This window comes from Protomyctophum bolini, assembly GCF_963924005.1.
Source record: "Protomyctophum bolini genome assembly, chromosome: 20".
Lineage (NCBI taxonomy): Eukaryota > Metazoa > Chordata > Actinopteri > Myctophiformes > Myctophidae > Protomyctophum > Protomyctophum bolini.
The window spans coordinates 28,615,515-28,643,014 of NC_137881.1; the positions used below are offsets into that span (position 1 = coordinate 28,615,515).

General features: G+C 44.8%; 1 protein-coding gene across 2 annotated transcripts in view; it reads right to left on the bottom strand.

Moving 5' to 3' along the window:
• The window catches only part of phka1a (phosphorylase kinase, alpha 1a (muscle)), a 292,774-nt gene that overhangs the window by 185,271 nt on the left and 80,003 nt on the right, over positions 1 to 27,500 (bottom strand). Inside the window, exon 35 of one of the 2 annotated variants that reach the window (XR_013966047.1) lies at positions 12,288 to 12,376. The exons of the other annotated variant lie outside the window; for it this stretch is intronic. The gene's annotated coding sequence lies outside the window, so the exon portion shown is untranslated. Of the gene's footprint in view, positions 1 to 12,287; positions 12,377 to 27,500 lie in introns of those variants that run through there. 2 annotated transcript variants of the gene reach the window in all.

Here is a 27,500-nt window from a genome sequence, read left to right on the forward strand (position 1 = left end):
CAGCAAGTTGGTTAACAGAAAATAAATTGTTATGGCTGAGTAAAATAAAATACAATAAACACAATTTGCCTGAAAATAGATTACCCAGCTATGACCTTTTTCATGAAAAAAAATGAGTAGTGATATGGCTGACTGAGTAAAATAAAACAATCTACCTGAAAATAGATAGCTATAAGTGAAGAGCAATTTCCGCAATTACCATTTCCGCAATTTCCATTTCCTCAATTTCCATTTCCATTTCCACCATTTCCGCAATTACAATTTCCGCAATTTCCATTTCCGCAATTTCCATTTCCATTTCCAACTATTAATGGCAGCTGGGTTTCATCATTCAAATCAAATAGAATTCTGTCCGTTTAGCTATAAAATGATGTCAGGGAATAGGGATACACAGTATATGTCTTTCATTTGCATTGCATCTCCCGATTTTATTTTTATTTTGTTTGATTTTATTTTCGTTCGAGTAATAGTACAACTCTAATAGTATTACTTATAATAATGTAATTAAAGATAACTTCATTCAGATTTATTTATTTTTATTTCATTTTCCAGATTTTTTTTCTTCTTTTTTTTATAGATTTTCATTGGTGGGCCAGTCATAATGGTCCCGCGGGCCTGATGTGGCCCGCGGGCCTGAGGTTGAGTATCACTGGGCTATAGGACAGAAGCTTCTTCTCAGATGACATGATAAGCTGACATCATCATCATCGTCGGAGGCAGAGATCGGACCTGATCTGTCCTCCTGGGTTGGTTGGGAGAGAAACCCGGCAGGGACCTATATATAGGCTCCCAGGGGACCAGGATTAGGAACTATAACCTAAAAAACCTGCAGCTCTTGGGATGTATTATTAGGCCCAGTGATTCTCCTTCAACCCCTTTTTCATTTCAAGGGGCCTCCATCAAAGGCCTCCCATCTGATACGATGGGTTATCTCTGAGGATATTACTGGGGCAGATCAGGGTCCTTTTTTAGCCCATTTTGGGGCGGGAACCCCTTTTGGTGTTTTAAAACATTATGATTTAGCTGTTGAAAAAAAAGAAGATCTACAAGCTCGTAGCGCGCCACCGAGTGGCGCGCTACGAGCTTGTAGGTCTGCTGTTTTTGAAAAATCGTGAAAATGTGGCGCAGATTTGGATTTCTTTTTTTTCCCTTCTGTTTTCTGTTTTTAACTCAAATCTTTGCTTCTGGAGAGGTCCCTGGAACTACATATTTTCAGATGGGGGTCCAGAAATACAGTTTCTGGGGGTCCTTGACATGAAATATTGAGAACCACTTTCACTGATATAGAATAGAAACATGAGGTTTTAAAAAAAAAAGATAAAAATATATATTTTTTAATTTCGACGTCAGGCTTAAATGGGTTAGTGTTCATTTTAAAACATGTGAACCATGTATGTGTCCATTTAGTTCCATTAGTATACTCTTCGAGTTACAGACCCATTTTCTTCCTATATCTCTCTAGGTCGTCCTCAGACGAGCCCTCCATCGTCGTCTCCAGTCATCTCGGTTCTCCATACATCCGGCCAGTTCGTTGGTACTTTGCACTCCTGCATCGCTCTTGAGTATATCCACGTATGTTAGCACGGGGCGTCCTCGTGATCGATGGCCGTGTGTTGGTTCCCAGAGCACCAGTTTGCTGGCTGGCAGTTCTTGATGTCTTTGGCAGTGTCCTGCTAGTCTCATTCTCCTGGCTGCTATTTTCTGGCTCACCCTCGGTAGTCCCTCATACAGAGTCATGTTAGTGACATGTACAGTCTTGCTGATGTTAAGTACTGCACGCAGCATTCTGGTGTAGCACCCGTCAAGGGACTTCTCCAGGGTTGGCTTCAGGGTCCAGCATTCACTGCCGTATAGGAGAACAGACTCCACTGTTGCGTAGAAGAAGCTCAGTTTGATTTGTCGGGGAGATTGGAGTTCCAAACACTGTTCATGCCATTCAGGGACCTCCATGCAAGTGCCTTCCTCACTTTCAGATCTTGCTCGGTTGAGTTGACCCATGAGCCGAGGTACTTAAAGTCCTTGACTTCCTTCAGCACCGTGCCTCCTGCTGTTGTGAGAGGTGGATGTTCCGGTGAGATGTTGTAGGTGATAACCTCAGTTTTCTTGGCATTTAGCCTAAGGCCAACTTTGGCACACTCCAGCTCCACACTGTTCAGGAGTTCCTGAGCTTGTTCCACGCTGTCGGAGAGCAGGCCGATGTCATCCGCATAGTCCAGATCTGTCAGGACTACCTTGGGATGTCGTCTTGACCTCCTTGGGGTTAGGTGAAGCCAAGATCCTGCTCTCGTCCACTGATGGCTTTCCTGAGCGCATAGTCCAGGACTATGATGAAGAGGAAAGGGGCTAGGGTATCCCCCTGCATTACCCCGGCCCGGATATCAAACTCCTCACTGTTACCATCTGGGGTCACCACCTTGGCCCTTGTTCTCGCATACATGGACTCTCAATCAGTTCAGCTGTGGACCCCTTGGAACTCCACCTCAAGGAACCTCATATACCCCACGTGGTGATATCACCTTTCATTTTACAAGGACGCTTTACAATACACAACAAAATAAACAAACTATTTGCCCTAAAGCCTGACTAAACAACAAGTGTCTCCTCAGCTGCTATAGCCACCCAGTCAGCTGGTGGTGCATGGTGGTGCTTTCTGGGAACCATCAGCCACAGATGGAACTTGTTTGCATTAGTTATTCTTGGCAGGATTGCACACCAAGTTGTATAATTTCCATTGTTTGTATTCATGTCGGAGGTCTGTCAAACACTGGGCGATCCGCCGATGTCTCAGGTCAAATCGCTCTGCTTAACAATTATGCAATCATGCACTCGTCTTAACAAGTAGTTTACGAATATATGGGGACCTTTTTTCATTTGAAGTTGAACCATTGAAAGCATCCGCGTCATTTTTAGATTTTTGCGTCGGCTATTCACAAATAGCGAGATATATACGAGCTTATGTACATCTGCTATTGTTATAAACTTTTCTTTTTAAGGAATCTTGAAAGTGTGAGAAGAACTACTGATTTAGAAGGCATTTGTAGAATGGTAGCCTCAGGTCCTCATGGGTTTATAATATATATATACACCTGTCCTTTCCTGGGAGAGAAAACTTTTGAAAGGAGTTTAAAAAAAACATCATCGTTTCACATCTCCTCCCATTATTTATCAAAGTGGCATTTTTACGGCATCCTCAAACACACTCACACTTCCCCTCAGCAAAACAACGAGGGACTTGTTAACTTAGCAGCGCAAACTGTAACCACTTCAACCCTATACTTATAGTAGAACAGAGCCCCCCCAGGGCCTCTACACTAGAACCCCCCCCCCCCCCCCCCCTCCAAATGCTTTAGTAAATAATGGAAATACCCTCGCTGAGAATAGGCGACCTAGAAGCTCACAGACAGCTATTTGTTGTGTGTCTCACCATCCGAGATATATAGAGACGCTATAGAGCGTCGCAGTCCCTCCACCCTTTCAGAATGAGGCGAGTGGCCCAGGAAATGAAAAGCAATGCATTTCTCCCATAGCCGTCTCTGAAAGTATTTATTTAAAGACGGTTTATACGCCGCGGACAAAGCCAACTCGGATCGTGACAAAATCACGACAATGAACACTATATGTTTTGGGGCCGATCAAATCATTAGAAAGAAGAAAAATAAAGGCAGGAGACGAGACTATTTGTTTTTTTGTTTTTCTTCTTATAAATTATCTGATCGGCCCCAAAACATTGTGTTTATTGTCGTGATTTGTCACGATCCGAGTTGGCTTTGTCCGCGGCGTATAACCGTCTTTAAATAAACACTTTCAGAAACGGCTATGGGGGAAATGCATTGCTTTTCATTTCCCTGCAGGGCCACTCGCCGTTCTGAAAGGGGGCGGGACTGCGACGCTCTATATAGTGTTCATGTAACAGATTGTGAGCTTGTAGATCTGTTATTCCTGAAAGGTTTCACCGTCCTACTGTATGATGACGTGCTCAGAACTGTTTTTTAAAGTGGTCAAGTGATTTTCTTCTGGGATAAACAATAAATCAGAAGAAACCAGTCATCGGCTTGGGAAGCACAGAAGAACCCGAGCCTGGAGTGTCTGGACTATGGGACGCCTGAGAGACTCAGTGTGTGTGTGTGTGTGTGTGTGTGTGTGTGTGTGTGTGTGTGTGTGTGTGTGTGTGTGTGTTTGTTCTGTTGATGTCTGCTTTCCCTCCTGACCTATTGAGCACTAAATTAACCATGAAAAGGCCACGGGGAAAGAGCCGGTGTGTATCAAAGGGGTTAGTGGGGTTGTGTGTGTGGGGGTGTGTGTGTGTGTGTGTGTGTGTGTGTGCGCGCGCGAGCAGTTAAAAGCACAAACAGAGTCTTTGAGGGTCTGAGGAGGAGTGACTGGGGGTCACATGGTATGCACGGCCGGATAAAATACGTACGAGCCTGAGAACAAAACACATGTCTGATGATTGTGAGAATATGTGTGTGTGCGTGAGAGAGAGAGAGAGAGAGAGAGAGAGAGAGAGAGAGAGAGAGAAAGAGAGAGAGAGAGAGAGAGGATGTCAAATAGAGAAAGTCAGTAGATGAAAGATCGAGACTTGCAGACAAACAAATAGATAGGGACGGACGGACAGACAGACAGACAGACAGACAGACAGACAGACAGACAGACAGACAGACAGACAGACAGACGGTATTATTACATTGGTCCTGCGGCGTGTCCCGGTGTCAAGAAGAATGACACAAATGAAGACAGGGGTCAAAGGGTCAACGTGAATGTGTGTGTGTGTGTGTGTCACGCATCCCACAAAAAGACTCTTAGCAGCTCATGTTGAAGTCCCTAAGCTGGTTTATATTACACCATTCAAACAGCATGATGCATGAGAACACACACACACACACACACACACACACACACACACACAGTCATGCGGCTATCCTTTGAGTAAGTTTATCGCTTAATTATATGTGCTATTGCTCTGCCCTTTTCCTCCGGCCTGCGCAACACACACACGTCACACGCACACACACACATGCACACACACACACACACACACACACACACACACACACACACACACACACACACACGCACACACACACACACACCTCCTTCTCCCAATGCTGGCTCTTATTTAGGGAGAGCATAATTGCTACAGGCAGGCATGCATGCAGCTGCACTGAGCTGATAGAGTTAACACACACACGCACGCACACACACACGCACGCGCGCACGCGCGCGCACACACACACGCACACACACGCACACACACACACACACACACACACACACACACACACACACAGATACCAAACAGCTGTCAATGGCATGGCGCAGGGAGAGGCTTTGTTGTTGTGCGTATACGTGTGTGTGTGTGTGTGTGTGTGTGTGTGTGTGTTCATTATTCATTGGCTGATTACCGTCAGGACCAGCCTGCACATGGCGTCTCTCTCGCTGCTCAACAGCTTTGCAGCACATTGAGTCCAGGACACACACACACACACACACACACACACACACACACACACACACACACACACACACACACACACACACACACACGCACACGCACACACAGACACACACGGCCCAGGTCCAAAACGTATGCATTCTTTTCATGGTGGGCAAGTAGAGAAAGAGTATAGTTCAAACAACAATGGCATTTAATAATCGTTGCCAAAATTGAGACGCAGTGCAGTTTGTAATGGCGTTATTATTATACGAAAGAAGAATTCTCAAAAACGGTGTTCTTGAAAGAAGAATTCTCAAAAACGGTGTTCTCAGTTTAAGAGTTTTTTTTGTGTGTGTATATGAGATGCTCTTGGTTGGGAAAAACAACTAAACTATATTGTGCCAAAGACCACCACACCAGTTAGTGACTGCCGGCAACAATGTGTTGGTGTTATGATTATTGACAACAGCTGACTTCACTCAAAGGGTTCAAGACTGTACTTCACTGAAGGGTGTCCGGATTCCGGAGAACTTCACCTTCAACCCATTTTGGTGTTAGCATTATGTTAAGCTTTAGCTATTGCAAAATAGCAGATCTACAAGCTCATGGCGCGCTACGAGCTTGTAGGTCTGCTGCTTTTTTTTAAATCGAAGAACGACTGACACATAGAAACATGGCTTTTTCAGAAAACTTGTCAGGATGTAGAAGACATTTTTAGAATCTGATCTCAGGTCAAAAATGGGTTAAATGGCATTGAATCGAGAGAGAGAGGATAGTTTACACTAGATGAAGTAGGAATGCTAAACAATGTAATTCATAAGTAAACGATATCCTGAATCGGTAGGGGCCTGTACTATCATTGGTATTCACATACTCAACTTTTTATCATCGTCTCTCTAGCTGACCATTTAATTGCCCAGAAAATAATTGGATGACTTTGGAAATGGAACTATAACAGCTGTGGGTTTTGACATACCACACTGATTGAAGACAGCATGTTAGCATAACGACGAAGACGTCGACGAAGAACATTCGCTGCGGCGAGTTTGGTAAACCGGCGAGTTCTCCGGTATCGCACGAAAGACCTCTTTAAGTCACGTTGTACCGGGACCAGAAGGCAAGAGCAGAATTAACCCATTTTGGTGTTAGCATCATGTCGCGCTTTAGCTATTGAAAAAATAGCAGATCGCAATAGCAAAATGTCAGAACGACTGACATTTTTTTAATCTGATCTCAGGTCAGAATGGGTTAATCAGACCAGTGGTGTGTCCAGTGGAAACCTCGTATGAATCTGATCTCAGGTCAGAATGGGTTAAGGTATACCTTTCCCTGAGACAAAACACTTTACACTTTGTCTGCTTTCATTACAAACCACAGAAGTATCAATTTGTTCAGATGTGTCCCCCAATGGCAGACTTGGCGTCAAGTCATAGTACATATGTATAAAGATACACCGTCGGGTTACAATTTAGGTAAAAGTGACTTTAATGAGCTCGTTCATTAATTAAAGACAGCTTCAAATCAACAGAAAATGGAAGCTTTTGGGGAGTTATAAGCCACAAACGACGGTTTTGCAAAAATGTGCATATACATTCTTATTCTGCTAGAGTTTGTGATGTGAACAAACATGGCCAAAAGCAGTCTTTTGGGCTTACAATTTACACACACACACAATTTTCTCTGTTGAAAAAACTAATTTGTAAGACGGTGCCCCCCTCCTTTTGGTCCTTGTTATTGTTGTTGAACACATGCATATAGCCTACAGTATTATACCGTGGTGCAACAGCATGCCAATGTGTTTTCTCTGTTGGGGATGATTCATCGTGGTAGCACTTTGAAAACGAGTTATTTCATCACTATTGATTCCTTTGATCATATTTCTGCTTCTTTGATGGCCTCGACTTGGTGAGAGAGAGTGAGAGAGAGAGAGAGAGACAGAGAGAGAGAGAGAGAGAGAGAGAGAGAGAGGATTCTCAGAGACTGCAAGTGAGAGAGAGAGACATAGCATGAGGAGAGAGAGAGTGAGAGAGAGAGAGAGAGAGAGAGAGACTATACAAGAGTAACAGACAGACACACGCAGAGTAGATGAAAAGCGCGCGCCTCTTTTTCCTTGAACAGGCAGCAAGGACATCAATTGCATAATTAACATGCATGACAAGCAAATTGAAATGTCAGTCTGTCAGACAAACCAACCACACACACACACGCACACACACACACACACACACACACACACACACACACACACACACACGCACACGCACACGAACGCACCATATGCCCTCCCCGGCGTGGTGCATTTACCACTTGTTTTAATTGCCTCGCTTCAATTGTTCAGCTCATCAGGAGCAAATTGAAGAAGTTCAATCGAGTCAAATTGAGGAGGAAGAGGAAACAGACCACAGAGGAAACTGTTTTTCCAACAGTTGTTGTTGTTATTGTTGTTTATCTCTTAATGCTAGAATGGATATCGCAGTTTTTAACTGTTTGGACTAAAATATTAGGCTTTTAACTGAGCAGAATTAGCCTATAGTTAACCACTTAAGACGTAGCTATTTAAAAAAACAACAAGTGGATGCAATAATATTGCATTGTGATTTGCTATTTTGTTCTACTATATTAGACTACATTTTTAGGAACACTTCAAAAATAATCCAGTGTTAACACAAGTTACATAACTGATTTAAAACAGCGGGGAGAACGTGATTGACCTCATTATAAATGTTATGCAAACACTTAAAAAGGGGGAGAAGCCGGGGCAATGACTGCAGGGGAACCCCAACTTTTAAACAGGCACGTTATAAAACAACATTGGCTACAAACAAATTAACACACAGTCATTTTGACAAACTGCACATCGGAGCGTATCACTTATATAGTTTCAACTATTCTCCGTTTCTTTTCAAATATGACCTATATAAACGGACAGGAAAAAAAAACGCAAAAAGGAAAGAAGCACAAAATGAACAAACCTTTAACAAGACGAACCCCAGCGGAGCTTGCTTGACACGGATCCAATAAGCAGGCTGTGTGAGAGCGACACAGAAGTAGAGCGGTTAGGTTAGGGGGGGAAAAAAACAAACACCCCCAGAAACTCCTTCTTTGCGAGCCCCGCCGCGGAGAGGAGCAAATAACACCAAAAAATAAGAGTAATTCCCTTAATAACAACAATAACTCGCCCGTCTTATTTCAAGAAACGGCGCTGCATGCTTTGTCGAGAGGAGGAGGAAAAAAGCGCTGTGAGAAATGAAGGCTTCTGTCAGAGCGTTCATTGTCCTTGTTCTGTGTCCGTCCCCGGCTGTGGGAAATAATGCACTCAACTGGCTGCGCACACTGACGTACTTACATGGACTTGTTACTGAATCAAAAGCATTATCCCCTCTCTCTCTCTCTCTCTCTCTCTCTCTCTCTCTCTATCTCTCTCTCCCTCTCTCTCTCTCACTGCGCGCCTGCCTGGCAGAGTGCCACCGCGAAACCAGGTCCTGGATTAAGCGGATTTGGATCCAAAATCCCACATGCTTGTTTTGCTCACTTTTCACTTGCACTAATGTACACAGACAACAGTCAGTCAGTGATACATTCTAACACTTTAACATATTAAAGACCCGAAGCCGTGATTACACACATAATTATGTGCCTTGCCCTTGTTCTTAAAATACATTATACTCGAGCTCGTGTAGCCGGCTATGTCAAATTGTCACAATTATACCTGCCCCCTTTTGTTTTTGCACAGTCCTGACACATGATAGAGTGTATAGCACATATGGATAACGTGTTGTCATTGGCCTAGAATTGGCAGCACAAGAAGCCTTTCTCACAGCGATGTGAAATCATAGGTTACACCCCATTGCTGCTGCTAAATGATTGCTTTACATGAGGCGAGAGGAGAGTTTGTGACTTTGTGTCCCATCTCTTTAAATCTTACTTTTTCTTCTTGGAGTCGGGAGTATGGAATGGATTGGATTCTTGACATCCTGGCAGCATGCAGGAGATGGGATGATGAGGCATCGTCCTGCAGTCAGTCAGTGAGAGAGATGACCTTTAAGTCCAGCTCCAGCCTATAGTATAATAGTCACTATAAGTGGGGGATCCGCCGTCCGGGTTTTGCAGGTGACCGTGTGGTGAGAGAGGGAGTCCTGATGAAGGCAGATGTTGTCCATTCTGAGTGAAAGACAATCAGGAATCAAATAGCCCGTTTCAGACAACTCTCCCTCTCTCTCTCTCTCTCACTCACTCACACACACACACACACACACACACACACACACACACACACACACACACACACACACACACACACACGCACACACACACGCACGCACGCACACACACACGCACGCACGCACACACACGCACGGGGGTATAGGCAGTCCAGGGATGGGAGAAAAACACTACATAACTGCAAACAAAATATAATACCAGGCAGTGCCAAATATTATATGTATAATATGCTAAATTGACTTCTCAGGAGGAATTGCATAAGATGACCTGCAGGCTATATAGCACTATAGCCTATAATACTGTAGGCCTAAATAGCCTAAATAGTTAATGATAATGATAGCAGTGCATGGCACGTTGCCGACGTTGTAATTGGCGGCCTCGTGGGGACCTCTGTGGGATGTGCATTGAGCAGGGACCCCCGTGGGCCCACCTCTAGACGTGTGTACCACTGATGTGCGTTGAGCAGGGACCCCTGTGGGCCCACCTCTAGGTGTGTATACCACTGATGTGCGTTGAGCAGGGACCCCTGTGGGCCCACCTCTAGATGTGTATACCACTGATGTGTGTTGAGCAGGGACCCCTGTGGACCCACCTCTAGATGTGTGTATACCACTGATGTGCGTTGAGCAGGGACCCCTGTGGGCCCACCTCTAGGTGTGTATACCACTGATGTGTGTTGAGCAGAGACCCCTGAGGGCCCACCTCTAGATGTGTGTATACCACTGATGTGTGTTGAGCAGCGACCCCTGTGGGCCCACCTCTAGATGTGTGTATACCACTGATGTGCGTTGAGCAGGGACCCCTGTGGGCCCACCTCTAGATGTGTGTATACCACTGATGTGCGTTGAGCAGGGACCCCTGTGGACCCACCTCTAGATGTGTGTACCACTGATGTGTGTTGAGCAGGGACCCCTGTGGACCCACCTCTAGGTGTGTGTATACCACTGATGTGCGTTGAGCAGGGACCCCTGTGGACCCACCTCTAGGTGTGTATACCACTGATGTGCGTTGAGCAGGGACCCCTGTGGACCCACCTCTAGGTGTGTATACCACTGATGTGTGTTGAGCAGGGACCCCTGTGGACCCACCTCTAGGTGTGTATACCACTGATGTGCGTTGAGCAGGGACCCCTGTGGGCCCACCTCTAGATGTGTGTATACCACTGATGTGTGTTGAGCAGGGACCCCTGTGGGCCCACCTCTAGATGTGTGTATACCACTGATGTGCGTTGAGCAGGGACCCCTGTGGGCCCACCTCTAGATGTGTGTATACCACTGATGTGCGTTGAGCAGCGACCCCTGTGGGCCCACCTCTAGATGTGTGTATACCACTGATGTGTGTTGAGCAGGGACCCCTGAGGGCCCACCCATAGATGTGTACCACTGATGTGTGTGTGATCAACATACTCACCTGGATGACACACACTGGAAAGGAGCCAGCTTAGGTGGTTCGGGCATTCGGTTAGGACGCCTCTCGAGCGTCTCCCTAGGGAGGTCCTCGAGGCTTGTCCCACTCACTGGGAGGAGACCCCCCCCCCCCCCGGGGGGCAGACCATCAAGTCGCAGTTAGGAGAGGGATCACATCGACTGGAACATCTCGGGATCCCCCAGGATGTTGTTGCTCTCATGGAGAGGGAAGTCTCTCTGGTGGAGCTGTTGAGACCCCGGGCCGTGACCAGACCAAAGATATAGCCGGTTGAAGATGGATCGTGGATGGATGGATGGACGACGACACACTGTTGTCAGGTGCCGTGGTGGTGCCTGGAAGAAGTATACTGAGAAGAGATGTTTTAGCATCTCGAGTTTTCAAAAGGTATGACAATCTTTTTGAAAATAGCAGATCTCTACAAGCTCACAACGCGTCGCGATCGGCTTCATATCTATAGCCGAAGTGCAGTATACATAGTAACCATATAGGGCTGAAGTGGTTAATGCAGGTTTTTCTATAATAATTCCAAATCAGTAGTAGTAACTCAAGATTTGTTTTCAACAATTGTAGTGGAGAAAAAAGTACAATATTTCCCTCCGAGATGTATAGTGGAGTAAAAGTATCGCATGTACTTTCAGGTAGTGTGTGTGGGGAACTGAATGGGGACATTTCCTAAAGAAGCCTACATGGGAACGTCATCACGGAAAACATGTCGTAACAGTTTGTCTGTTCCAACATTGAACATTTGAGCTCGCAGATCATGCTACCTTTGCTATCAGATCAGATAACAAAACAAAAACGCTTTGAAAGTATAACGAAACTATATACTAATGCTATAAACACGACACAAATTGTCGACATGTGTCCCATCATGCGAGCGATATATATAGCCACGACACGAGTCAAATGTCTATTTGCAAACACTGCACCGGGGCTCAGTGAAGAAGGCAGAGTGTGTGTGATTCCAAATCCCTCTCTGTGTGTGGCTGCCGTCATCGTGTCGAGTGTCTGACGGGTGACCCGGCCTGTCACCCGGCCTGTCGGCACCAGACACACTGGACAGTCTGGACACGTTTAACCCATTCTGACCGGGCACCCATTTCGGTGTCAGCATCATGTTATGCTTTAGCTATTGAAAAATAGCAGATCTACAAGCTCATAGCGCGCCACCGAGTGGCGCGCTACGAGCTTGTAGGTCTGCTATTTTTGAAAAATCGAAGAACGACTGACATTTTTAGAATCTGATCTCAGGTCAGAATGGGTTCATCAGACCAGTGTGTGTCCAGTGGAAACCTCGTATGAATCTGATCTCAGGTCAGAATGGGTTAAGGGTTTCAGTTTGGCTGTCCCCTGTGCAACCACAAGTAGGTCAATGTCAAAGACCATGGCATGCACTGGGGTACACATTGTTGGCTCTATAGTGTTCTATTTATATTCTGTTTTATTTTTATCTTTTTTTTACATGGTCCTCTGTTACATCAGATTGAGTTCCGTTATGCTCTTGTGTGTGTGTGTGTGTGTGTGTGTGTGTGTGTGAGAGAGAGAGATCTTGAACGCTATATGAGTTCCATTTTATTCATAATGTCAAACCAAACAGCCATTTGGAGAGAGATTATTAGTGATCAATTCATTCTAAAACAACCCCCATCCTTCACCCTACATATATCACACTCTATATATTCCAGAAAACACACAACGTAAAAATGTTAATATAACACATTTAAAGTGTGTTCATTTTGTCTATACTGTCGGAAAAACAGCAAAAATAAATGATAACGTATATAACTATAATTTAATTGGGGGCAAAATGGAACCAAATGGACCCTTTTGGGCCCATTCGATTTGGTCCACTCTCAAGTTCCAATCCTGTATACTTATTGTATACTGTACAAAACATTATATGTTATCCAACCTATCAAGAAATATACCAATAGTACACCTGCAGTTGGTTGGAGGTGGTCTATCCTGCTCTTCCATTGATGATTTTTAGACCCTGGTGTCTTATATAAGTCAACTCCTGTTGACAAGTAGCGCTGCCTGAAGCCCATAAGTACAATGCCCACTGCTGGCCAAGCAGTTATTGAGGTGAAGTGGTACTAGATTTAGGGGTCCATTTTCGTCACCGCTAAACCCCTTATCCCTAAACTATTTTCTTTTTTTTTTTACTATTTTGAAAAACATTTTTGAATAGTTCAACTATAGCCAATCTACATTGACACGCTGTGAGCTTGTAGACCGGCCATTGTTGCAAAATAGTAAAAGGAAGTTTAGGGAAAAGGGGTTTAGCGACAGTGACGGAAATGGAGCCATTATATAGTGTCTTGCTCATGCAGGGGGATTGAATCCTGGCCCCGGGTGGGTGGTGGTGGGTGGGCCTAAAAAAAAAGATGACCCACTCTAAAAATGAACACTGAAAAGTTTTCACTTGCCGAAAGCGTTCATGTCAATGCTGTCATCATCGCCTCCTTCCTAGTAACATGAAGTGCCACGCGTTTGACTCCCGTTTTCCGTTAAAAGCGGATGAAAGGTGGCATCTGTCTTCATTGTGCCGCCGCGACGACAGACAGACACTTCTCATGTTGATTAGCAGCGGGATGTATAGAAGTTGATCCAGGCCCCCCCCTGATTCCGTGGGGGCCTTTGTCATCACCCAGCCCTCCGGGGAGGAGAGGCGCTATGCAAATCCAAGCCAACGCTTTTCAACGCTTTTCAACTTCCCATCCCCGACCAAAACACAATTAAAGTGGACGACGTCGGGAGACGCAATTATGCGACGTCATTCAAAGCAGCTGAGGAGGAGGAGGAGGAGGGCCCCCCCCTCGGTATATAAAAAATCGTCGAGTTTTTGTTCCCATAAACGAGACATTTAGCATTAAAAAAAAAAAGAAAAAGAAATGTGCAGCTATACTTTGTCAGAAAGATGAATGATATAGCTTACATTTTTTTTAAAGATCTAATTGGATCTTTTCAACTGGTATAGATTATATTAGGCTGACGGTTTTCAACCTGGTGTGTCCCTATTTTGGGGCATGTCACATGGGTGAAAACTGAAGAAAACTCTAAAAAAAAAGAATAGCTGATCTATAAACGTCTCACAATGTGTCGTGAAATCCATGGTGAGACATCGTTCGGCTTGTAGATCAGTGACCTTTCCGCCGTTTCCCCCGCTCAGTTTGGTCGGGAGATACTGAATGCAGTTTATGTTAACGGGGCCTAATGGTTATGACGAGCACAGTGTTAACCCATTTTGACCTGAGATCAGATTTAAAAAAATGTCTTCTACGTCCTGACAGTTTTCTGAAAAAGCTATGTTTCTATGTCAGTCATTTTTCAAAAATAGCAGACCTACAAGCTCTGAGCTATGAGCTTGTAGATCTGTTTTTCAACACCAAAAGGGGTTGCCGCCCAAAATGTATTAAACTCTAAAGATGGAAAAACAGACTTTTCCGAGTCTTATATGCAAATCCAGACCGGCGGCCGGCCCCAACCTTTTATGACACAATCATGACATAGCCAATGAGGAAGGACGAGCCACACGAGCCTTTATCTAAACGTATTGATAATAAAAAGGTCAAATGACATTCAAATCACACTGACTCACGCTCCGGAGAGAGAGCTGCCTGGTGGCCCAATTTGCATAAAAGTCGTTGGGGGGAGCCCTTCTCTTCAGGGACGGCAGGTGTGAAGTATTAGACATAATTAGCACACAGACACGTGGACTAAAGAAAAAAACGAAAAAAACAAACCTAATGAATGGTTGACAAATGTAATGACGGTGCTATGGTATATCATTTTAAAACCTATATGTTGCTGCTCTTGTGTTCTGCATACAGCCGACCAAAAGAATACATTTAAACATTTGGGGCCGCATTTTCACAATTGAAAAAAAAATGCAGTACTTAGTTTAGACAGTTTTTGGTTTAGACTAGTCATTGGTTTAGACCAGTCATTAGTCCTATACAACTAACAACCTATCTCAAACCCTCACCCTAAACCTATAACCTCCCACGGGGGCAGCACACCTAAACCTAACCTTAACCTTAATGTCTAACCAATGACTAGTCTAAACTAAGTATGCACCCCCTTCTCCTGTGGGCCCAATTCACTCACTAACTGCAGAGTGTAGTCGTGACAAACGACTGTTTTTGTTGAAAAGATAATAATAGTCTAATGGAAATCGAAGCGAACGGCTCCGCTGCCTCGCTATATAGCCGGTCTGGACTCGGTAAGAGAGAGTGAATGTTCTCGTCTTGGCTCTCGCTGACAGGGAGGATAATTAAGACGGATCTCAGACCCCCGCTTCCTGAATCGAGGAGACAGTTGGCATTCTGGGCTCTCGCTCGAATAGCTGCCGCAATAGCGTTCATCTTTAAAAGAAAAGGCAGATTTTGTCTTTTTTTTCCCCCTTTACATAAACAGAAAAGTTTACCGAATCAATGTTTTGAGAGGGATCCATCATCCCATTCCCCGGGCGGCGACCCCTCGAGGGCAAAGCCTCTGGTTTCACAGGAAAAAAACCCCCGACATTCAAAACACATTGCCGTCAGTTCAGAGGAACGCCCTTTCGGACCGCCGGTATTCCCTCTGCCTTGCAGGGGAGGGGGTCCTCAGGAAAATGTTTGAGAAACATATATTGTTACCGATATTGTAATATTATTTCATAAGATACCATTTAGATTAATATAGGCATAAAGTCAGTGGGGAAAAAAAGCTTGAAATTGAACAACGACTGTTAAACCATTTTGGTGTTAGCATTATGTTACGCTTTAGCTATTGAAAAATAGCACGAGCTTGTAGATCTGCTATTTTTGAAAAATCGACTGGCTGACACGGAAACATGGCTTTTTCAGAAAACGGTCATTTTCAAACAGACATTTTTAGAATCTGATCTCAGGTCAAAATGGGTTAAGGGCTTGACATATACCTCATTGTGATGTAATTGTGCAACGTTTACATATTAATACCACATGAAAAATACAATCAAATAGAAACGACCGAGTTATATGCCTTCTCATTTTACACTAAAACATTCTGTATAGCCCCTTTAGATTGTTGTGGGGAGGTGGTGGGGGGTGGTCCTTGAGGGTTGTTCTAAAATATGCTAGTGGTCCAGAGCTAACACAAAAAAACACTGGGAACCACTGAGCAAGACCATCTTGCATTCCTTTCCTTAAATCCTTTAAAAAAAATGCACTTTTTGCCAGATACGAGTCGTTATTTGGTCCACAACCACAGCAATGTGCTATTCAACCCTAAACCATTCTGACAGGGCCCTAATTCCTCTCCCAGAAGCATCGGGAGGCCTGTTTTTGTCTGAGATGACAATAGAAACATGATCTCAGTATTCACACCATGAAGTACAAAAAAACGCTTGGCCATTATACTGTGTGACTGTGACTAGTGTTTAACGACTTTGTAAAAAGTGGTCCCTTTTCTTAGCTTGGGCTGCAAAACTTTTTTTAACGTGGTCTTAAAATGTTGTCATGGTTAGGATGTCGTCGCCGCGTCTAATGCGTCTCACACATGGAGGAGTCACACACACACAAGCACAGTTATGGGAGAGAGGCTTCATGATAACATAACACCGTTTGTTGTATATGAAATCAGGTATAATCCGGGGACAGAAATGTGGTGAATTTGGGGGAATTTCAACCTTCCGGGGGCTAAACTTTGGGGTCCAATTATCATTATGTGGTTTCACAACTATGGCTTATAAGAATTACTGTTGTGAACGAAGCTTGCACACATCGATGCTATGGGGGCTCTTCCAATGTTATCTTAGCCCCTTTTGTCCTGTTGTGTGTGAGATGAGTGATACTAAGGGGCAATACCAAGGGCGATAACCCGTGATAGCAAGGGGCGATAAGCCACGTGATACAGAAGCTGACCAATCAGAAGTGTATATAACCTCGCCCTTGACTGTCCCGACGACCGACCACACTACTGTGGAAGGAAGTCAGAACTCCACATGTCAAAGATGGACAGAACGGAACGCGGCTGCCAAGATTTCCTCTTTCTTGGCAGCCGAGAGTCTCTCTGAGGGAAACGGTTTGAGTTTATCTAGGGTGTACGAAAGCATAACAGAAGCGAGAAAAACAGTGACCTTCAAGGCATGGCTTGGGTGGTGTGTGTATGTATGAACAGGGGCGATGCCAGTCAGCAGCAGCACGTGACGTTGCCCTCGTTCTCAGCCCAGCTCCATCACTCTATGCGCGGACGGGAAATCCCGGTGGAACAATTAACCGTTTGCCAGAGAATCAGAACCCGACCGTGCACATTTCTGCGGACCACGTATAGTACGGGGGCCCACGGTTTGAATCTCAGTGTTTTATAATTATAACCCATTTTGACCTGAGATCAGATTCTAAAAAAAAAAAGTCTTCTATACATCCTGACAGTTTTCTGAAAAAGCTGCGTTTCTGTGTCAGTCGTTGTTCGGGGTTTTTCAAAAAATAGCAGACCTACAAGCTCGTAGCGCGCCACTCGGTGGCGCGCTACGAGCTTGTAGATCTGCTATTTTTCAATAGCTAAAGCATAACGTGATGCTAACACCAAAAGGGGCTCCCCCGCCCCAGAACGTTTTAAGGCGGTGTCCGATGTGGGCATTATACCGACAGGATGGGAATCAGCTATGAATCCACTTTGGACGAAATTGCACATAGTTCTTGATATGGCGGGTATACCGTCCTAAAGTCGGCCCTTCGGTGCTACTGAAAATCTCCGACGAGCCGAAATAATTTCGGCACCACAGCGCCGAAACAGCGGTAAAAATAGGAGTATGAATCGGCCCTTAGAGGCATATACACCGTTCAGAAATAATAATCACATATTCTTCCACCACTGCCTCACCCTCCCTCCTCCAGCTTATCTGTCTCTCTCTCTCTCTCCCTTTCCCTTCTCGGTAGGCTTTATATAAAAGTGGTGGAAGCGCCGCCCGGCAGGGAGGATTTGAAATCACCCCCGTTGGAATCTCTGGATTGTGCTTCTCTTCCACATGGCTTGATGGAAATTATCTGATTATCAGAGTGAAAAAACACCAAGAATTGGTCCGTGTATACGGAAAAGTATATCAGCTGTGTCTAATGACTCGGAAAGCGTCATCATTTTAGTTTTCAACTGTACTTTCAACCTGTTCCATGCCCGTTTTGTGCACATTATTAAAATGTGTGAAAGTATAGCAGAACTATACAAAGTCCAACAAGGAGCGGTTAAGCAGAACCTTATTGTGTCCGAGCCAAACATTCACTCTAAAACACCGACAATTGAGATTGATTATTTGGGTTTGGTTGTATTCGATTTCGGCAGAGGTGGCGAAGAAGTACTCACATTTATTACTTTACTAAGTAAAAGTATCAATACCACACTGTAAAAAAAAAAGACTCTACTGTCACAAGTAAAAGTCCTGTATTCAAACGTGACTCGAGTAAAAGTACAAAAGTATTGCCATCAAAGTATACTTGAAGTAGTAATAATTATACCGGAATGTCCAATTTCGCACGTTTTCAAAATGCATGAAGATCTTTTGAAAATCTACAGATCTATAAGCTCACGAAGTGTCGACGACTCAACGCGTTGTAAAAAGTACAAGTATAAAGTACAATAAGAATCGAATATAAAGTACAATAATTGCCTCTGGAGAAGAAGTAAAAGTGTAGAAAATTGGAAATACACTAAAGTATAAAAGCACTGTATACAGTATTCGGTGTGGTTGTATTTAGATTCCAGGCATTTATCCAAACAAGTGATTGTACAAGGCTGGTGGTTCAGTGCCTTGCCCAAGGACACTTTGAAAGGGGATGGAATGGACAGGGGAGGGAGGCCCTTTGATCATCTGCTTTCCAGCTTCACCCAGGTGGAAGGCTTTTTAGCTATTGAAAATCAGCAGATCTACAAGGTCTGTATATAGGTCTGCTATTTCCTATTTTTTGAAAAGTCGTGAAAATGTGGCACAAATCTTTGAATATATATTATTACAGACAAACATTTCAACACAAATCTTTTGCTTCTGGGGACAGTGGGGAGGTCCCTGAAACATATTTTCAGATGGGGGGGGACGGAAGCCAATTACATGTAATATTTGGGGTCCTTGACATGAAATATTGAGCACCACTGATACAGAAACATAAGGTTTTTCAGAAAATTATTTTAAATTTCGACGTCAGGCCTAAAATGGGGTTATGGGATACCTGGACAAGCTACTGTATGTACAGCTTCGCGAAAAACAATCAGTGGACAAATCCTCTAATGAGATGCACACACTTTTACCCCATGTGTTTCTCAACTGACGTTACACTTAAAGTATGTAGATCTGCTATTTTCGAATCGCCGAAGTATACGAAACAGGGCTTCATTCGTTAACGTATCGCCCCAATGTGTAAATGTGCAAAGTGGAAACACTGAAGCAAAGCATAGAAGCACCTCAAAAATCGTATACTTAAGTAAATATACCGAGTTAACTTTCCACCACTCGAGGTATAAGAATATGAAAGAGGGAAAGCAAGGAGAGAGAGAGAGAGAGAGAGAAAGAGAGACTATACAAACACACAAGCTTCTCACGTCTCTCTCTCTCTCTCTCCGGCATGTTTACAGTTTTGCAGCCGTTACCTAGTCGTACCCCCGGCGTTTATTACGAGCTATAGGATTTCAATCGGCGCTCCCTTTCGGAGTCTCGTAAATGCCGTAATGAGTTTCATTTGTTTCGGCTACGCTGGGACGCAAAACCTCCAGAGTGACCGCAGAGCTGCTCACACACACATCACAGGCTCTCTCTCGCTCGCTCTCTCTCTCACTCACACACACACACACACACACACACACACACACACGTTTGTATTACTATACTTGTGAAGACATGCACGTTTTTAGGGACCAGTCTACAAGCTCACAACACAGTGCAGCCGTGACACGTTGAGAGCTGGTACATCTATTTACAGCAGTATGAATCGGGCATATAAACCAGTGCCTAAATCTATAACATAAAAAAAGAAAAAAGGCCTAATCCTTAAAACTATAATAACCCCCGACCTGAATATTGTTCTTAATTCTTATCATAAAGCTTTTTAGTCCAAATCTGTCGAAGCCACAATGGAACAAAGGCTTCTCTTGTGAGGACCAGGACAATACTTTGTCCTCACAAATGTCTATTTCTCTAAATTCTAGGGACATCTGGCCCTCACAAGTATAGAAATAAACGTACACACACACACGCGCGCGTGCACGCACACACTCGGAGAGCTTCTGTGGAGCAGATGCGGGGGTCTCGTCTGGTTGACTTTGGTGCGTTTGGTGTCAATTTCCTGGCTGATAATTAGAGTGACTAAGAGCCCCCCCAACATCACATCTTAAAAAAGAGGAAACAGGCCCAAACATTTGTGGTTTCCTTTTTTTTTAAGAGACACCTATTAAAACACAACGTGTATAAATCACAGTGGAAAAAAAACACCGACCGAATCACACGTTGTTTTTCTAAGCGCAGAGGACACGCAACAACAACAACAACAATTAAGCATAACTCTTTAGTGGGTTTTTCTTTTTAATTTCAACGTTATGTACAACCAAAAAAACAAAGGCATGAGACGTGAACAGTTTTAGGAAGAAAAAAAAGCAAGAGCGTAATCTTTTCAGAGAAACGAACGTATAACCTTCGTGCAAACCGATAGCACGAACACACACACACACACACACACACACACACACACACACACACACACACACAAACAAACACACACACGCTTAACCACTTAAGACCCTGTGTGTACTTTCGTGTCGACCGACCATAGGGTCCCCCATGGGGCTCCATAATAGGCACCCACATCTTCGTGAATAGCTGTTTTCGCCAAATGTTTTTCGCCGCAGAATTGGGACGCTAGGGTCCCCCCGCGGTCAACCACTATATGCACACAGTCGCAGAAAATAGGGGGAGGGGAGGGGGGGGGGGAGGAGTACGGTGCCAACCCCAGGTCCGTTTTTATAAAGTATATATACAGGGTCTAAGTGGTCTAAGACAAGACAACAAAAGGAAAAAGTGTTAACAAAAATAGCTTCCCTTCAAAACCAGCCGATGGTCAGGACTCTTTGTTTTCCAGAGATTAACTCGTTAAGACCCCGGGGAACGCATCTGTCTGACTGTACATTTTTTTGATTTTAAAGTATGAAATAATGGTGGTTAAAAAAATGAAAATATAGCTCAACTATTTTCATTTTTTAAAAAACCACCGTTATTTCATACATTGTGGCCTTTTAAAGCAAACATTTTTAAGTCCAATCTTTGCTCCTGGGAGGGTCCCTGGAAAACAAAATGTTTTCAGATGGGGGGGGGGGTCGGCGGCCAAATACATATTATTTGGGGAGGGGGGGGTCCTTTACTTGACATGAAAACGTTTGAGCACCACTGATACAGCAGCGACACACACATTTTGCACAGAATCGGCCTCAGGTCTTAAGTGGTTAATTTGTCAAGTGGATAGCGAGGAGTCCTTCTGGCCACACACACACACACACACACACACACACACACACGCGCACGCCGCAGCATATCCTGGGTTGTTTTTCGCTGTGCGCAGTCCGACCTTCAACCAATGACATCACGCCGACGGTCACGCTGTGGGTGGGCCGAGTTGGCCGCCAAACTTGGAGGCCATGTTTTTGCTCGCATTGCTTTTTGCCTTGGTCTTTTTTTCCCCTCCCCCCGCCCCCCCCCCACCCCCCCCCCCGTCCCAAAGTGTCTTTGAACCCTGCCAGATAACAAAACTCATTCTTTTCGTCCATTTCCCAGATTTTCTCTCCCCGTCAGAAGCATCGTGTTGATGCACACAGACCTCCCTTTGTTTTCCCGCGGCTGTCTTTTATCCCATTTTGGTCGGGAAAACCCCTTTTTTGGTTGTTATAGCATTACGTTATGCTTTAGCTATTGAAAAATAGCAGATCTACAAGCTCATAGCGCGCCACTCGGTGGCGCGCTATGAGCTTGTAGATCGGCTATTTTTGAAAAATCGGAAGAACGACTGACATGGAAACGTAGCTTTTTCAGAAAACTGTCAGGATGTAGAAGAGGTTTTTTGGAATCTGATCCCAGGTCGAAATGGGTTATACTGCTGATGATGACATGTGTTTTGGGAGCGGGGGGGGGGGGGGGGGAGGAGAGAGCAGGTTCTGCGGGCTCTTCAAGCGCTGACCCCCCCAAACCCAGATTAACGCATTTTGACCTGAGATCAGATTCTAAAAAAAAGCTATGTTTCTATGTGTCAGTGGTTCTTCGATTTTTCAAAAAAGTAGCAGACCTACAAGCTCGTTGCGCGCCACTCGGTGGTTGCGCTATGAGCTTGTAGATCTGCTATTTTTCAATAGCTAAAGCATGACATAATGCTAACACCAAAAAGGGGTTCCCGGCCAAAATGAGTTAACGTGTCTTGTTTTGTAATGAAATCATTTAGAAGGGTGATAATAATAATGCCGGTATATGCTTTGCTGTACGGAAACATATGGTTTATTTATTATAGGCTGTGATATTACAAAACACACATTTTGGGGGAGAGGTTGGTGGTGGTGGAGTATATGCGGTTTTGAGAGTATACTTTTATAAGAGAAACCTGAGATAGTGCATGTTTTTTGCAAAAGATGTAGTTATAGGCGAAAAAAGGAATGAAATGACAGATGAGTATATGCGATACGTTCAGTTTCCTTTTAATCCTTATCTCAACCGTATCCCGTGTTATGCTTTGGCTATTCGAGAACTAAAGAGAGAATCCGATCCAATTTTATTTCAGAAAGACGCTGCCACTGGTCACAGCTGCCACTCGTCAGCCGCTGATTTCAGAATAGGTGTCTGTGCTAGAGGTCACATGCTAGTGCGTGCTCGCTTAAAATGTTATTCAACGTAATTAATACTGTATACGTCGCTCGCCGAGAAGAACAGGTACCGATACTAAAGCACTGCCGATGTAGGGATGTCCCCCCATAATCACGTTATTTTGCTCCCGATCCGATTCTTCTCCGATATCTCTGCCGATATACCGATTTTTTTCCAGATTCCCGACTTATACGCCATTCAAAACCCACAGACAATATTAGCCAGTGTAATATCATGTTTTTTTTTCTTCTTTTTGCTCCCTTGTCCGTTTCCATTTGAAAACGATCGGGGGCCACGATTTCCGGGATCAAGTGATCGGATCGGAGACAACCAACCAATGGATTTGGGAAGGAGAAGGTGGAATTATCTGCAATGTGAGGAAAATCCAACGGCTGATGCTGGTGGAATTAATTTCGAGGGAAAAAAAAACATTTGGGGAGAACTCGGCTCGGGACTGTGAGTCGTCCCTTTGTGCGCGTGGTGTTGACTTATTACGGAGCAGTGGTTTAAAAACTTGGTGCAATGCATCGGGGGAAACGTAGTTCTCATCTGTTTTAGTACTTTAGTATAGCCGGTCCTCGGGGGGGGGGGGGGGGGGGTTTAAAAAACACGACGCTTTGCGAGGCCAAGGTGGAAACGTGACACCTCGAGACGAGACATCTGCTTTTCTATTTGATATCAAATGAACAACTGATGCAGCTAGACACGCGCGTGCGTGTGTGTGAGGGACACACACACACAGACACGCGCGTGTATGCACATGCACAAACACAAACACACACACACACACACACACACACAGACGTCCCACAGACAATAACTATACAACTCAATATGTACAGTAGACGTGTTGAAAAATGTGCCACCTGTAAAGTGACTGGGTAAAAAAAAAGGAAACACACAAGAAACCCCCCCCCCCCCCCCCCCCCACCACCCAAAACATGAGATCATTGTTTGGTCTGGCACGCACACGCGCACACAAATGCGCACACGCGCGCACACACACACACACACGCACGCACGCTTTAAGAAAACCCTAAAATGGTGGTTCTCAAAGTGGGGTCCAGGGGCCCTTGAGGGGGGTCAACGGCTAAATTATTAATAGTTATACAGGAACCAAATGGACCCTTATACAGGTCTGTAACTTCTGGCGTGTCTGCGAATGGAACCAAATGGAACCGCTTGGCTTCATCTGCACCGTGCACGCTCTCTCTCTGAGTTCTGGAAGGTCCAACGGATTCATGTAAAACTCGGGGGTTCTTGAAATGATAAACTGCCCTAAACTATTAAGGCAACACTAGCCCCCCCCCCCCCCCCCCCCCCCCCCAACACGCACGCACACACGCACACGCACTCACACTCACACACACACACACACACACACACACACACACACACACACACAGTCTCTCCCTCCCTCCCTCCATTAAAATGTTTTCCCCTGGAAACACTCAACTAATGTTTTCCAAAACCCCTCTCTCTCTCTCTCCCTCCATTCTTCACTCCATCGTTGGTTCTCTCCATGCCTGCGGGCTGAGAGGGGGTCCACTCCATATTGTCTTCATTAGAAGCTCTCTCACACACACACACACACACACACACACACACCGACCTGCTTGTGTGTGTGTGTGCGCATGTATGTGTGAGAGTGTGAGAAACTATGTGTCTGTGTGTGTGTGTGTGTGTGTGTGTGGAGGAGTCTGAGTGTGCCGGCTCTTAAACCACATTCTTCAGATTCCCTGTAAACAAGAGAGAGAGAGAGAGAGAGAGAGAGAGAGAGAGAGAGAGAGAGAGAGAGAGAGAGAGAGAGAGTGAGAGAGAGAGGAGAGAGAGAGAGAGAGAGAGAGAGAGAGAGAGAGAGAGAGAGAGAGAGAGAGGAGAGAGAGAGAGAGAGAGAGAGAGAGAGAGAGAGAGAGAGAGAGAGGGGTTAAGTCAAGAGGACGGTACAAGAAGTACAAATTCACATGTGTGTGTGCGCGCGCGCACACACACACACACACACACACACACACACACACACACACACACACACACACACACACACACACACACACACACACCACAGGGATAATTGCTGTACATATACACACATTGACACAACGGACGATACACATTGTATATATATATGGTCTCTGTCGGGGGCCGAAACCTTCATGAACTTGAGTATACGGTTATTTTACGGGAAAACACGAAAGGTTTAGCCCATTTTGGTGTTAGCATTATGTTATGCTTTAGCTGTCGAAAAATAGCAGATCTACAAGCTCATATAGCGCGCCACCGAGTGCGTGCCGCGGGTTCGACTCCCGATCCCGACCAGACACGTTGCCGCGTGTCACTCCAACCCATCTCTCTCCCCCCGTGTTTTACTGTCAGCCTATACTCTCTCTCTCTCTCAATGAAGGCAACAACAACGATGATGATGACACTTTACAAATATGGAGATGAGAGGTTTTCAGCCCGAGAGTGGCGATATGCACCAGCATGTGTGCACAGATTAAAACACACACACGCGCACACACACACACACACACACACACACACACACACACACACACATCATGCATTAGCAGTACACACATACAGTACTGCATGATGATTCTCAATGGACAGGATTAGTCACTCTGAACTGTACAGTTAAACACACACTGAACACACACAAGGACAGCACGCACGCTGTGTGTGCGTGCTGTACTGTATAGTAGGAGACACACACACACTCGTATTGTACAGATAAAACCCAAAGACAAGCACACACACACACACGCACGTACGTATACGTACAAACGCACACAAACAAACACGCACACGCGCATGGATGCACGCACGCACGCACGCACACACACACACACACACACACACACACGGGCACACAAACACAAAACAAATCAAAATGCAAAAATCACATCTGCTGGAGGCAGGTCTGTTTGCTCAAAGGAAATACAAGTATATGCAAATAACGATATGGAAATGACAACGTTAGGAAATGCACTCATTTGCATGAGAGCTTTTGCGCACACACACGCACACACACACGCACGCACGCACGCACACACACACGCACACACACACACACACGCACACACGCACGCACGCACATTGTTTTTCCTGCAGTACAATAGCTGCATTATGTTTGCATTAGTCTGTTACGGTGGTTATATTTCAGCACAAACAATACAATGTGCTGTATGATCTGTTGTGATGAATAATCTGTTACACACACACACACACACACACACACCCACACACAACGCACGCACACACACACACACACACACACACACACACACACACACACACGCACACACACACACACGCACGCACGCACACGGAGCATCTCCGACGAGTAACAGTTGAAAACGGTTTCCATGTTCACACGTGCGCATTGCGTAATAGTGTCTTAACGTGTACAGTGTACACATCTAATCGAAACGGTCTGACTGGTGATAAAATACACGTTAAAAACAATTCACTAGCCATTCTGTTATACATGTGAAAACCTTACAGATTATTTTGTATACTTCAGACCTTACACTTTCAATAGAACTTCATTTTTCCTTTCGGGGAAACTTCGTTTGTGTAAGTGGGGTCAACCAAAAAGACAACCAAAAGTCAAAATATACATGGACACACATAGATACTATTTAAAACGACTATAAAAACTATACTTTAAACCCATTCTGACCTGAGATCAGATTCATATACAAGGTTTCCACTGGACACACACACTGGTCTGATTAACCCATTCTGACCTGAGATCAGATTAAAAAAACGTGAGGAGGCTGTGTTTTTTCAAATTATTATTATTAATTTTTTTTTTGGGGGTATTTTATTTTATTTTATGGATCCTTGTTCTTTTCATTTTTATGTCTATGGGGGAAACTATATTTCCTGGGCCTCATGGCGCCGTCATGAAAGGGGGGCGGGACTGCGGTGCTCTATACTGCCTCCCTCTGGCCAGCCGGGGGCGCCTGATGGAGGGGAAAGGGAACTGGTCGGAATATAACGTGTTCCTTCCACTCGTTATACGTCCTATACCGGGGGTGTAAGAAGCGGCCTGCTCACTCCCTCACGCATTGAAAAGGAACCATTATAGCTCAGTTCAGGGCTCTCCCCAGGTTGGCAGAGGGAGAGCATATAAGCGCCCAGGATCACAGCTTAAAAAGGCTGACTGGAGAGTCTTCTTGACGACTGAAGAGTGTATACAAACTGAACCAAAAGGGCCATCTGGTTCAATTTGTACAGTTAAATAAACAACCACGCTCTCTCTCTCTCTCTCTCTCTCTCTCTCTCTCTCTGGGGAGAGGTGGATGGTAAATTGTGCTTCAGTGACTAGAGACAATGTATTTACTGTCTGGCATCACTATCTATCACTTTGTGTGCATACGTGTGTGTGTGTGTGTGTGTGTGTGTGTGTGAGTGTGTGTGTGTGTGCGCACATACCTCTGTCTTTCTATACCTGCCTATAGTATATGTCTCTGTGTGGGTGTGTGTCTATGTGTGTGTGTGAGAGAGAGAGAGAGATATGCCGATACCGCTTTTACATTTGTGCACACAAGTGTGTGTGTGTGC